General features: G+C 43.8%; 1 protein-coding gene across 12 annotated transcripts in view; it reads right to left on the bottom strand.

Moving 5' to 3' along the window:
* LOC147107033 (serine/threonine-protein kinase BRSK2) overlaps positions 1–13,319 on the bottom strand; it is a 1,115,513-nt gene that overhangs the window by 89,635 nt on the left and 1,012,559 nt on the right. The window lies entirely within an intron of this gene.

Genomic DNA, 13,319 nt, shown 5'->3' with positions numbered 1-13,319 from the left:
CATATTAATTGGACAAATCAAATTGGGCAGGGCTGCCTTGAGGATGAGTTCATTGAGTGTATTAGGGATGGGTTTCTTGAGCAGTATGTAACTGAGCCGACCAGGGGGCAAGCAACCTTAGATCTGGTCCTGTGTAACGAGACAGGATTAATTAAAAATGTCCTAGTAAAGGATCCCCTTGGAATGAGTGACCATAACATGGTTGAATTCCATATTCAATTAGAGGGTGAGAAGGTTGGATCTCAAACAAGCGTGCTAAGCTTGAATAAAGGAGACTATGAAGGTATGAGAGCGGAATTGAGTAGAGTGGATTGGGAAAATAGATTAAAGGGTAAGACGATACATGATCAGTGGTGTACATTTAAGGAGTTATTTTACAACTTCCAAAAAATATATATTCCACTGAGAAGAAAAGGGTGTAAAAGAAAAGACAGCCATCCGTGGCTAAGTAAAGAAATTAAGGATAGTATTCGACTAAAAACAAGGGCATATAAGGTAGCCAAATCTAGTTGGAGGATGGAGGATTGGGAAAACTTTAAAAGACAGCAAAAAATAACAAAAAGATTGATTAAGAAAGGGAAGATAGATTATGAAAGTAAATTAGCAAAAAAATATAAAAACAGATAGAGTTTTTACAGTTATATAAAAAGAAAAAGGGCGGCTAAAGTAAATGTTGGTCCCTTAGAGGATGAGACTGGGAAATTAATGGTGGGAAATATGGAGATGGCAAAAACACTGAATGAATATTTTGTATCAGTCTTTACAGTAGAGGACACTAAGAATATCCCAACACTGGACAAACAAGGGGCTATAGGGGGGGAGGAGCTAAACACGATCAAAATCACTAAGGAAGTGGTACTCGGTAAAATAATGGGACTCAAGGCGGATAAATCACCTGGACCTGATGGCTTACATCCTAGGGTCTTGAGGGAAGTGGCGGTAGGGATTGTGGATGCATTGGTAATAATTTTCCAAAACTCCCTGGACTCAGCAAAGGTCCCGGCAGACTGGAAAACTGCTAATGTAACACCCTTATTTAAAAAGGGCAGTAGACAGAAGGCTGGAAACTATAGACCGGTTAGCTTAACATCTGTGGTAGGTAAAATTTTGGAGTCCATTATTAAGGAGACAGTAACAGGACATTTGGATAATCATAATTTAATAGGACAAAGTCAGCATGGTTTTATGAAGGGGAAGTCATGTTTGACAAATTTGCTGCAGTTCTTTGAGGAAGTAACATATAGGGTGGATAAAGGGGAGCCAGTGGACGTAGTGTATTTAGACTTCCAAAAGGCATTTGACAAGGTGCCACACAAAAGATTATTGCTTAAGATAAAAAATCACGGGATTGGGGGTAATATTCTGGCATGGATAGAGGATTGGCTATCTAACAGAAGGCAGAGAGTTGGGATAAATGGTTCATTCTCAGACTGGCAATCAGTAACTAGTGGTGTTCCGCAGGGGTCAGTGCTGGGTCCCCAACTCTTTACAATCTATATTAACGATTTGGAGGAGGGGACCGAGTGTAACATATCAAAGTTTGCAGATGATACTAAGATGGGAGGGAAAGTAGTGAGTGAGGAGGACATAAAAAACTTGCAAGGGGACATAGACAGGCTAAGTAAGTGGGCAGAGATTTGGCAGATGGAATACAATACTGGAAAGTGTGAGGTTATGCACTTTGGCAGGAAAAATCGTAGAGCAAGTTATTATCTTAATGGCAAGAAACTGGAAAGTACTGAAGTACAAAGGGATCTGGGGGTCCTGGTGCACGAAACTCAAAAGGTTAGTATGCAGGTGCAGCAAGTGATTAAGAAGGCCAATGGAATGTTGGCTTTCATTGCTAGGGGGATAGAATATAAAAATAGGGAGGTATTGCTTCAGTTGTACAAGGTATTGGTGAGACCGCACCTGGAATACTGCGTACAGTTTTGGTGTCCATACTTAAGAAAAGACATACTTGCTCTCGAGTCAGTACAAAGAAGGTTCACTCGGTTAATCCCGGGGATGAGGGGATGGACATATGAGGAGAGGTTGAGTAGATTGGGACTCTACTCATTGGAGTTCAGAAGAGAGGCGATCTTATTGAAACATATAAGATTGTGAAGGGGTTGGATCGGGTGGATGCGGGGAGGATGTTTCCGATGATGGGTGAAACTAAAACTAGGGGGCATAGTCTTAGAATAAGGGGCTGCTCTTTCAAAACTGAGATGAGGAGGAACTACTTCACTCAGAGGGTGGTAGGTCCATGGAATATGCTGCCCCAAAAAGCTGTAGAAGCTACATCATTACATAAATTTAAAGCAGAATTAGACAGTTTCCTAGAAGTAAAGGGAATTAAGGGTTACGGGGAGCGGGCAGGAATTTGGACATGAGTCTAGGTTCAGATCGGACATGGCCCTGTGGGTAGCGGGGCCGTGTAGCCTGATCCTGCTCCTATTTCGTGTGTCTAATTCTGTTAGATTCAGGAGATGGTTCTGTGATAGTAGATTGGCGGTTAGGATCAGATCAGCCATGATCTTATTGAATGGCGGAGCAGGCTCGAGGGGCCGATTGGCCTACTCCTGCTCCTATTTCTTATGTTATTATGTTCTTATGTAGTACAACTGAGCTAACTAGTTTGGGACAAATTATTAAAACGTAGGAACATAAGAATATAACAATGAACCATTTCAGTCCAGGGTCCAAAAACAAAATACAGAGTTCACTATCTACATCCCTCAATGCGATCAGCCTCAACCACCTCCCTTGGCAGCCCATTGCATTCACTGCCCTCGGTGTGATGTCATTATATCTGATCTGTCCATTCACCTTCCCTCTTCTGAGCTTCACCCCATGTCCTCTCATTGTTGTTTTCGGGGCAATAGAAACCTGTTTTCAACTTATTCAATACCCGTAAGAACCTTGAATAACTCAGTAAGTTCCGCTCTCTAGACTCTCCTCTACTGTAAACAAGCTCAGCTTCTGTAGTCTCTCCTGAACAGGTACTGAGCTGTGACGGAAGGCTATTAACAAACTTGAGAGGAAGGTTTGGATTGAATATTAACTTTTATTTTAATATCAAACATGGAAACTAAATTTAAAACCATAAAATAGGGTCAAGCATAAAGAAGGCTTCCTGCTTTGTGATAGCTGCAGGGACTGAGGACCCCGTCCTCTTGGCTGAGCAAATAATGGATTGTAGGATAAAAATGATCCCAATCCCCTCAAACTTGTACATTCACCTTGTTAATTATATATAACTTCCTAATGTCAAGTCTATTAAAACCTGCAGTAGGGTACATTATGTTAATGTGTACTTTGTGAATATTTTTAAATCCTCAAAAATGTTGATACTAATGGTGAAAACAGCTGCAAATACTGTACTTTAAAGACTCGTCAATACAGTATCATGATTGCTGCATGGTGATAAACATTCTGTTTCTAATGCTCAATTAACACAAGGCTGATTGTAGTGCGAGGCTCACTGAGCCCCACAATTGACAGTGCACTCATCATAGTAAATTACCATGCTGCATCTTCTCTAGTTATTATAAACATTCCAGCTTGTGGTTGGAGAGCTGGTTAAAAGGCAGCACTGCTGGTTTGGATAATAAATGTAGTCGCTGACCCTTGCAATACAGTTGCAATAGCATCATTGCTATGACGTCAAGCAGATGGAGAAGCCATAAGTTGACACCCTTGTGCTGCAATTGCTCTATGTTTAAAAAAAAAATATCCCAAAGAGGGAAATAACTGCAGGAGCACTGATACAACATTAAAGTACCGACAAGAAGAAAAGTTACACTTTGAATTGAAATTACGAGTGTCACACAATTTACATATACACAGCCACTTCTCCTCCCCCACTCCACTCATGAACTCATTACCATTCATTTTTGGAACTGTTACTCCACTTCAGTAAAGGAAAAAATAATTTTAAAATATTCATAGACCATGACTCAATCAAGCAGGCCTGATTAACAGTCTGACGCAAGTTTGAATAGAATTATACTGAATGGTTTTATTAAAGCACATCATTATGTTTTCAATGTGTAGCAGGTTACTTACTTAGCTTTAACCCCTTTGAGCTCTTCTTTTGTTAAATTGAGAAGTTTGGTTGAAGGACTAATGTCCACAGTACAGAACACAACCAAGGTCGAAAAGAACAGCAGAGAAGATAAAATAAATCTAGAAGTAACAAGCTAGATTAGTTTCTTAGTATTTAACATGTTTTCCCATCGGGCTTAAATTGAAATGTATAGGCCGTGAATTTGCATACGGAGGCGTACCAGAAGAATACGCCTCCGAACCAAAAAAGAAATCCGAACTTACTTGGTGTCTCCGGAGCTTCGTACTCTTCGGGTCCTGGGCCTGCGTAAAGGTCCACGGATCCCAGGTGCGCAGGCGGTTCGCAAGCATTCCTGGGATCACGTGGGTCAGGCCAACCAATCGAAAAGGGGGATTCCTTTGATGCTTACGGGGATTCCATTTACGTACAGAATCCCCATAAGCATATTAGAAATCACATAAAAAACACACCATCACGGCACTTAAATCAAAATAAATGATCACATGTTCAAAAATTAATTAAAAGACCCTTTAATTTAAAATAAAAATTAAATTTTTTGAAAAATAAATTTAAACATTTTAAAACAGGCCAAAATTTGCCTAAACTAATTTTAAAGGTAGGTGTTCAAAAAAAATTATTTTTAACATTTATTTTAACCCTTACACTGGTAAAAGAAAACCTGCTTTTCGTGGGCTTAAGGGTTTCTTGGGCATTCGCTGGGCAAATAGCCCAACTGTGCGTCAGCGACAGTGATTTGTAGCAGATGCGTTTATCTGCCCAAGCGAAACGTGACAGATCGCACGTTCCAGGCTTTCGCGGGGATGCACAGTGCATGCAGTAAACCAGAACCTGCGGGGCCATTCTGCAGGCTTCCGACAGCATACGCATAGAAGCACCGTAGTTTCAGGCCCATTGTTTTTTTTTGTTCTCTTGTTAGTCCCTGTGACAAAAATGGATTATTGACTCTGTTGAATTGCTAGTAAAATTGAAGTCAATGGGGGTCAGGGGTAAAACTTTTAACTGGCTGGAGACATACCTAGCACAAAGAAAGATGGTTGTGGTTGTTGGAGGTTAATCATCTCAGCACCAAGACATCGCTACAGGAGTTCCTCAGGGCAGCGTCCTAGGCCCAGCCATCTTCAGCTGCTCCATCAATGACTGTCCCTCCATCATAAGGTCAGAAATGGGGATGTTCGCTGATGACTGCACAGTGTTCAGTTCCATTTGCAACTCCTCAGATAATGAAGCAGTCCATCCCCGCATGCAACAAGACCTGGGTGACATTCAGGCTTGGACTGATAAGTGGCAAGTAACACAAGTGCCAGGCAATGACTATCTATAACGAGCGAGGGTCTAACCACCGCCCCTTAACATTCAACGGCATTACCATCGTTGAGTCCCCCACCATCAATATCCTGGGGGGGTCACCATTGACCAGAAAAGTAACTGAACCAGCCACATAAATCCTGTGGCAATAAGAGCAGGTCAGAAGCTGGGTATTTTGCGGTGAGCGTCTCACCTCCTGACTCCCCAAAGCCTTTCCATCATCTATAAGGCACAAGTCAAGTGTGTGATGGAATACTCTCCACTTGCCGGGATGAATGCAGCTCCAACAGCAAGAAGCTTGGCACCATCCAGGACAAAGCAGCGCGCTTGATTGGCACCCCATCCACCAGCTTAAACATCCACGCGCTCCACCACTGGCGCACCGTGGCTGCATTGCGTACCATCTACAAGATGCACTGCACCAGCCCGCCAAGGCTTCTTCGACAGCACCTCCCAAATCCATGACCTCTACCACCTAGAAGGACAAGGATAGCAGGCGCATGGGAACACCATCTTCAGCTGCTTCATCAATGACTCTCCCTCCATCATAAGGTCAGAAGTGGGGATGTTCGCTGATGATTGCACAGTGTTCAATTCCATTTGCAACTCCTCAGATAATGAAGCAGTTCATACCCGCATGTAGCAAGACCTGGAGGAGTTTCAGGCTTGGGCTGATAAGTGGCAGGTAAAACAAGTGCCAGGCAATGACTATCTCCAACGAGCGAGAGTCTAACCACCGCCCCATGACATTCAACGGCATTACCATCGCTGAGTCCCCCACCATCAACATCCTGCGGGGTCACCATTGACCAGAAACTTAACTGGACCAGCCACATAAATACTGTGGCAATAAGAGCAGCTCAGAGGCTAGGTATTCTGCGACAAGTGTCTCACCTCCTGACTCCTGAGCAAGTTCCCCTCCAAGTTACGCACCATCCTGACTTGGAAATATATCGCCATTCCTTCATCGTCGCTGGGTCAAAATCCTGGAAATCCCTCCCTAATAGCATTATGGGAGTACCTTCACCACTCAGACTGCAGTGGTTCAAGAAGGTGGCTCACCACCACCTGCTCAAGGGCAGCTAGGGATGGGCAATAAATGCTGGCCTTGCCAGCGACGCCTACATCCCAGGAACTAATTAAAAAAATAGCATGGAAGTGGCAATGAGCCCAGGTCACACCGGATATTTCTCAAATAAAATCTCATGAGCTCAGAGAGCTCGCTGCAGTGGTCCTCACAAGGTATGAATTGCTAGGAACAACACAATAGGAAATCTAAGTGGCTAACCTAGAAGTGGATCAAGTGGAGAATATCACAGTGTGGGACCATCTCGGGAATAATGATCATAGTATCATATAGTTTAGATTAGTTATGGAAAAGGACAAGAAGCAATCTAGAATAAAAATACTTAACTGGAGGAGGACTAATTTCAGCGAATTGAGGAGGGATCTGGCCCAGGTACACTGGAGTCAAAGACTGGCAGGAGGAAATGTAATGAAGCAATAGGCGGTCTTTAAAGAGGCGATGATTCAGATACAGTCTAGGTACATTCCCACAAGGGGGAAAGGAAGGGCAACCAAAGCCAGAGCTCTCTGGATGATGAAGGAGTTAAGGGAGTAGGATGAAGCAGAAAAAAGGGGCGTATGACAGGTGTCAGCTTGATAATACAATGGAGAATCTGGCTGAATATAAAAAGTACAGAGAAGAAGTGAAAAAGGAAACAAGAGAGGCAAAGAGACAGTAGGAAAATAGATTGGTAACTAACATAAAAGGGAATCCAAAGGTCTACTATAGGCATATTAACAGTAAAAGGGTTGTCAGAGGAACAAGGGCCGATTAGGGAACAAAATGGAGATCTATTGGTGGAGACAGATAGCATGGCTGAGGCAAGTAAGGGTAGAAATTGCAGAGGTGCTGGCCACAATCTTCCAATCCTCCTTAGATACAGGGGTGGTGCCAGAGGACTGGAGGATTGGAAACTCTTGTTCAAAAAAGCGGAGAAAGATAAACCTGGCAATTACAGGCCAGTCCGTTTAACATTGGTGGTGGGGAAGCTTTTAGAACCAATGATCCGGGAGAAAATGAACAGCCACTTGGACAAGTATGGACTAATAAAGCAGCAATCGTGTTTGACTAACTTGACTGAGTTTTTTGATGAGGTAACAGAGAGGGTGGATGAGGGCAGTGCAGTTGATGTGTATTTGGACTTTCAAAAGGCGTTTGATAAAGTACCACATATTAGGCTTGTTAGCAAAATTGAAGCCCATGGGATAAAAGGGGCAGTAGCAGCATTGATACAAAAATTGGCTAAGGGATAGAAAACAGAGAGTTGTGCTGAATGGCTGTTTTCGGACTGGAGGGAGGTATATAGTGGTGTTCCCCATGGTTCAGTACTAGGACCACTGCTGTTTTTGATATACATTAATGACAGACTTGGAGGTACAGGGCACAATTTCAAAATTTGCAGATGACACAAAATGTGGAAGTGTTGTAAACAGTGAGAAAGACAGTAATAGACTTCAAGAGGACATAGACAGGCTGTGGAATGGGCGGACACATGGCAGATGAAATTCAACGCAGAAAAGCGTGAGGCAATATATTTTGGTACGAAGAATGAAGAGAGTCAATACAAGCTAAATGGAACAATTTTAAAGTGGGTGCAAGAACCTGGGGGTGTTTGTGCACAAATCCTTGAAGGAGGCAGGACAGATTAACAAAGCAGTTAATAAATCATATAGGATCCTGGGCTTTATAAATAGAGGCATAGGCCGGAATGTTGCCGGCACTCAGGGGCCGGGTTTGGAGGCGTGACATCTGGCAAAATCGCAAAGATTGACAGCGGGTCGGAAACCCGTTGTCAAGCCGCCTCCAAACAATCTTCCCAGGTGTCGGGTCCCCAATTTGCGCAAGGACCTGACACCTAGCGGTGGAAAGAGGATTATAGGCACTTAACTGCTTGTTAACAGGCAGTTAAGAGGCTTTTTGCAATTTTGACAGGTCTACTGCGGGCTTCCCAACGTCCGGACACCACGCCAGGTAAATGTGGTGTGCTGTGGGTCTACTGTAATGTTTCTGCATTGATGACAGCTGCTGAAGTGGTGTGAAGGATCCAATGGTGCACTGGTGAGTTTCAGAGGTAAAAAAAATGTTGGGAAAATCATTTTTAATGCATTTACACTTTTCTGTAGGTGACAAGTTTTGGATTGTGTGTGTAGGCCCACCTCATTGGGAGAACCTCTCTCACCAGTGACAGATCGCTTCTGTAACCTCACCTGCAGCTGCCATCTGTTCTAGCCTAAGGAGGGAGTCACTGGAGAGCCTGGGTGCAAGGGCTCACCTTTGTACAGTGATTGTCAGTGTTTGCAGCACCTCAATACTGTCAAACACTGAAAAATCAGCTGTCAAAAAAATTGTGCGTGGCCCCTTTAATAAAACTGACGTCATCTGACACTGGCTTCCTCTTAATTGGCCGGAAAGCCCGCAGGGCGGGCTTAACATGGCCAATTGACGCAAAATCGCATCTGATGTCATTGGGGGCAGGACTGGAACCTGGAAAGCAGCTGTCCTGCCCCCAAGCCGCATCGATAGGAAACACCGCGGCCATAGAGTTCAAAAGCCAGGAAGTTATGCTAAACCTATATAAAACACTAGTTAAGCCCCAGCTGGAGTACTGTGTCCAATTCTGGGCACCACACTTTAGGAAGAACATGAAGGCTTTGGAGATTGTACAGAAGAGATTTACTAGGACGGTTTCAGGTATGAGGGATTACAATTACCTGGATAGACTGGTGAAACTGGGGTTGTTCTCCTTAGAACAGAGAAGGCTAAGAGGTGATTTGATAGAGGTGTTTAAAATCATGAAGGGTTTAAATAGAGTAAATAAAGAGAAACTGTTTCCAATGGCTGAAGGGCCGATAACCAGAGGACACAGATTTAAGGTGATTGGCAGAAGAACCAGAGGCGACATGAGAAAAAAATCTTTTTACGCAACGAGTGGTTGGATTTGGAATGCGCTGCCTGATAGGGTGGTGGAAACCGAGTCAATAGTAGCTTTCAAAATGGAATTGGATAAATACTTGGAGGAGAAAAAGGATATGGGGAAAGAGCCGGATTGCTCTTCAAAAGAGCTGTCACAGACTTGATGGGCTGAATGGCCTCCTTCTGTGTTGTACTATCTATGCTTCTATAATAAATGTGTTAAATGGCTATAGGTTTCACATGGCAGGACAAGCATTATATTCCATTGACAGAGATTGGCTTTAAATTTAATATTGATTAGGAAATGCAGTCTTTTGGATTTTATCCCTTATAACTTGAAAGGGGTTTGGACAGTATTTCTATTAGGAGTGTGGTTACATGTGAAAATTTCCTAGGCACAGGGGTCAGGTGGACTGCCTACTTTTCAGCCAGCAGAGTTCTGAGTTTAAGACTATGCACAGAAAGAGAAAATGAGTGGCGTCTGTTATGTATCAAGGAGAACAGAGAAGTGTACGCCTCCCTGTTTTATAATGTATAATTTTCATTTACCTATTTTATTAATTGGTTTATAGCCTGAGTCTTGGTCTGATAGGGTGTATAATCAGTTCATCTTTTGAAGATTAGAGAAGCATATGGCGGCACATGATACATTCCAGTAGCTGGTGTACAGTGCAAGAGTTCTCTTTTGTGCTCCTGGGTTCTTGCTATTATTTACAGGAAACTCTTTGGTATCCAGCACCGACGGGACCGGCGTGTTGCCGGTTGATCAAAAATTCCGGATGATGGAGAGGGTTATCTACCGAGGCTATTTTTAACAAAGAAAAATTTTAAAAAATCAAGAAATGTGCAGTATACAGTAATTGGGTACTCACCTACAGAATGTTGTGTTAAATGGATGGTGGAAGATGCTTGATTAAGTACAGTACTGCCAGTTGAGGGTAATGCAATGCAATGACTACCAGCAGCATGGGAGACACACAGTACCCCTGTAAAATGGTGGATCAGAAGAGACTACCGGCAGCGTGGGACAGTCAGACTCCTGTTATTGAGGTGTTCCGACTTCCGACAGCGCCAAGAAGCCGAGTAGTGGCAGTTTGGAGAACTACCCCCACTGACTAACTCAGCCACCGCGAGAGACTCGGACTCGGCAACATTGCCGGTTATTGAGGTGTTGTTTTCGGAGTGAGAATTTTGCCGGTTAATAGAGAATTCTGGATATTTAGGTGCCGTTTAAACGAGAGTTTCCTGTACCTAGATTTTCAACTGAAAAAGGAACACTCTGGATTTTAGGGGCTGTGAGGTCTGCTTATAGGAGGAGTTAGTGAACCTGAACCTGAGAAAATACCAAGTGTAAAACCCCCAAAAAATGACACTCTCTCTCCCTTCCTCCTCCAGCCAGAAGGCTGTAGATGCTTCCATGAGTTGGCCGCTGCTACCTGGTGACCAGACAACAGTGGACTTGACTTGAGTGTGTAAAGTAGTACAGGTACCATCTTTCACCCCTTTTCCTCCTTCTGTCGAAAAGTCTGTTTTAAAAAAACTGATGAAAATGAGAGCCAAGAAAGATACAGGCAAAAGCAAAATATTGCAGGCGCTGCAAATCTGAAATAAAAACAGATAATGCTGGAAAACACTCAGCTGGTCAGGCAGCATCTGTGGACAGAGAAAGAGAGAGTTAACCTTTCAGATCTGATGAAAGGTCATCAACCTGAAACGTTAACTCTGTTTCTCTCTCCACAGATGCTGCCTGACCTGCTGAGTATTTCCAGCAATTTCTGTTTTTATTAAAGATACAGACAAGACTGCTTCTATCCCTTCCTCTTTCTGTTATAAAGTGAATAGAATTGACATGGAGAGAGAATTGATAATTTTAACCTTACATTACCATTGACACTGAAGAAATGCTATAGCAGACCTGAAAGAGTTAAAGATGTGTTCTTTTGTTTCCTGAATTTAATCAGTTGTTAACTGTGTATATTTGGGTTAAAGGTATGTTACTGTAACCTTGGGTTTTAAAATAGATTCCGGTTCAATTAATATGCTGCAACATTCTATTCTAACAGCAAGAAGGTTGCAAAGTTGATTTGAACTTTGACCCAATGGGCAACTCCAATTACAGGCCTGAACATTTTTAATTTGTTTTACCATTTTTCTATAGGTATGTTACACTGAGCACAGTGTGAAATTTGTCACCTCAAGTGGCAAAAAAAAGAAATAAATTATCACACAAACAAATACTATTTAGTGACATCTTGGTAAAAAGTTAGGAACAGTGGCAGTCCAGAGAGGTTTACGGGTCCGTGTGCACAGATCACTAAAATGTGGTGGCCTAGGTCCAAATAATAATCAAACATTTAATGGAATGTTAGCCTTTATAACTGGAGGGCTAGGATATAAAAGGGAGGAAGTTTAGTTACAGCTATACAAAGCCCTGGCTAGACCACATCTGGAGTACTGTGTACAGTTCTGGGCATCGCACCTTAGAAAGGATATATTGGCCTTGGAAGGAGTGCAGTGGAGATTCACCAGAATTTTACCAGGACTCCAAGGGTTAGATCATTAGGAGAGATTACATAAACTAGGCTTGTATTCCCTGGAATATAGAAGGTTAAGGGGTAGTATGATTGAGGTTTTTAGGATTTTGAAAGGAATTGATAGGGTAGATAGAGATAAACTTTTTCCACTGGTGGGGGGAGTCTAGGACAAGGGGACATAACTTTAAAATCAGAGCCAGGCCATTCAGGAGAGAAGTTAGGAAACACTTCTTCACACAAAGGGTGGTCGAAGTGTGGAACTCTCTGCCACAAAAAGCAGTAGATGCTAGCTCAATTCATAATTTTAAATCTGAGATTGAAAGATATTTGCTAGACAAGGGTATAAAAGGATATGGAGTGAAGGCAGGTGGATGGAGTTAAGATACAGGTCAGCCATGGCGGAACAGGCTCGAGATGCTGAATGGTCTCCTCCTGTTCCTCTGTTCCTACGGTGTATAAGTGGGATCACAGAGTATGAACCTTTTCCTCTGGAATTATTGGGTCACAGAAAGGTTCTACCCTGCACCTCTTTTCCTGCTTTTATGCTAAACTTATGCCACCAGCTCTTGATGCATGATCTCACGTGGCTGGTGGCAAGTGAAACTTTAGCAGGCCGGATATTTTTAAACAAAAATTGAAAATGCTGGAAATGCGCGGCAGGCTAGGCAGCACCTGTGGAGAGAACAGACACCAGGACAGCACCTCATACATTAACTTGTCTGTTCTCTCCACAGATGCTGCCTGACCAGCTGAATGTTTCCAGCATTTTCTGATTTTTTTTCCAGATTTTCAGCTTCTGCAGTGTTTTGCTTTTTTGTCAATATTTTCTTAAGATTGACCCCAGGGGTTGGTGTTGGGACCACTGCTCCTTCTGATATATATTAATGACCTGGGGGAAAGATTCGTTTGATTTGCGCCTCCCGTTAGCACCCAAAGAGGGCGCTAACGGAGCGCAAAGCAACTAGCGCCTGGGCATGGCGCCGCCAACGCCTCCCGCGAAATTCAGCGGGAGGTTAGCGCCCTGCAGCGCGGCGCCTCTGACGATGACATCATTGCCGTGCGCAGCGCCCCGCTCGTGCCCCGGCTGCGATCTTCGGTAGCGCCCAATGACTAACCACCGGACGCTATGTCCGACAGGGTCAAGGGGTCCTACCTGCGGCCAGAGCGGCGCAAATTAAAGGGGAGGTGCCGGGTGGCCATTTTTGTTGCTGGCCGTCTGCCAGCACCTGCCCCCGTTGCTGTCCCCGGCCTTCTGTGCAGCCCCCCGCCGCGGGGTGCCGACTGCGCTCCGTGAGCCCGGCACTCCTCTTGAGTGCCGGGCTCTTTTTCCGACACTCCGATCCCTGGTGACCCAGCTGGGCCCTGGGTCGTGCTGCGCTCGGCCCTTCCCCTTTAATAAGGAGAGGAAGGCCTGCAGTACCGCTGCGTG

This window comes from Somniosus microcephalus, chromosome 15, assembly GCF_052327205.1.
Source record: "Somniosus microcephalus isolate GS21.2 chromosome 15, FLI_Smic_1.0, whole genome shotgun sequence".
Classification (NCBI taxonomy): domain Eukaryota; kingdom Metazoa; phylum Chordata; class Chondrichthyes; order Squaliformes; family Somniosidae; genus Somniosus; species Somniosus microcephalus.
Note: the sequence above shows the minus strand (reverse complement) of the source record. Positions and strands in the feature narration are given on the sequence as shown.